We start from the raw sequence: 1,786 nt of genomic DNA on the forward strand, positions 1-1,786 counted from the left end.
TTGCTCGTTTGTCTAAATCCAGTGAAACCAATGCCAAAATCTTCATCTTGTTCCCCTCTATCCAGATAATCAACTTGACCATGATTTTGAAAATTTAAATTTTGGTTTCAAGCTGATTTGCATTTGGACTTCTTTTGATCGTAGTTTGAGTTCTGTACCTCCGATTTGATTAATTCTTTTTGCAAATCGAAGCTCTTCTCTTTATAGAGGGAAAGGTTTCCCATATTTTGATGAGATGGTGGCTATCGTTTTAGAGTAAGTCGACTTGGACGATCCAACTACGAACGTGCGAGCACGTCGCGCCTTAGCAATCGCTAAACCAACTCCGAGGGGTTATTGACCACGCTGGAGCATGATCAACCTGACCACGAGGGCCTGTTTCCTGCAAGCAAACAAAGAACAAGCAAGAAACTGAGATTACAATCTGGATATTGCGAATATAAGATGAAAGCTTTATTGATCAAGGTGGGGTTCTGTGACGTCTTGGTCTGGTCACTGGACACAAACGAAGTACGCGAAGTTGCAGCTATGGCGAACTTTTAATCTAAACAAAACCCAAAGTCTAAACGATGCCCTAAGGGCTGTATATATGGAGAAATAGGGGGGATTTCGTGGCCCTTGGAGGAGGGGTCCGAAACCAACCCTAACTCTTGTTTCCCCACACATATGGACTCTAAAGACAGCCTATACTTAAGTATTTCGAAAATACATGGGCCTGGCCCAATAATAAGGTGATGCAGCACCTAAAATAGCCTCTAGACGAAATTTATGAAGTGGCATCTTGTATATTTTGTCCAAGGCTTAATGCACTCCTTATGGTGGCTTCTTGCGCATGCCATCATCTCCATGCTTGAACTTGCTCCACGGTTCATCTTTCTTGTCCAAGCTAGGCCCTTCATTTGTAAGCAAAACAAATGTATCCAATTTAGACAGCATCATATTCTCATGAACATTACAATCCTTACCAAGAAACAAAAGTACCTGATAATTCAATTGGCGTCCGCGAGCTCTAGTAATTGGTCCAGTATGTATAGCAGCAGGGGCTGTGGGTGTAACAATGATATTGATGTCCTCATCATCCTCCCCTTCTTGAAATGTAGTCGTCCTCGACGAAAGTTCATCGTCCTCACCCAAATAAGGCATCAAATCTGCAATGTTAAAAGTGGGACTAACCCCAAAATCTGCAGGCAGCTCAAGTTTATATGGATTATCATTTATTTTCTCTAACACCTTAAAAGGACCATCAGGACGTGGCATTAGCTTTGATTTGCGCAAATTAGGAAATCTATCCTTACACAAATGTAACCAAACAAGATCTCCAGGTGCAAACACAACATGTTTTCTACCCTTATCTCCAGCAAGTTTATATTTAGCATTCATACGCTCAATGTTTTCCTTAGTTAACTCATGAATTTTTAAAATCAATTCATCATGTTCCTTAGCATCAAAATTAACCTTCTCCGAAGATGGAAGAGGCAACAAATCAATAGGTGCACGAGGTAGGAAACCATACACAATTTCAAAAGGGCACATCTTAGTAGTAAAATGCAATGAACGATTATAAGCAAATTCAATATTAGGCAAGCATTCTTCCCACATTTTCTTGTTATTCTTCAAAACAGCCCTAAGCATAGTAGACAATGTCCTATTGACTACTTCAGTTTGTCCATCAGTTTGGGGGTAACAAGTAGTACTAAAAAGCAGTTTAGTCCCCAACATAGCCCATAAACATCTCCAAAAGTGGCTAAGATATGTAGTATCACGATCTGAAACAATAGTATTTGGC

Source organism: Triticum aestivum, chromosome 5A, assembly GCF_018294505.1.
Source record: "Triticum aestivum cultivar Chinese Spring chromosome 5A, IWGSC CS RefSeq v2.1, whole genome shotgun sequence".
In the NCBI taxonomy this organism is placed as follows: Eukaryota; Viridiplantae; Streptophyta; class Magnoliopsida; order Poales; family Poaceae; genus Triticum; species Triticum aestivum.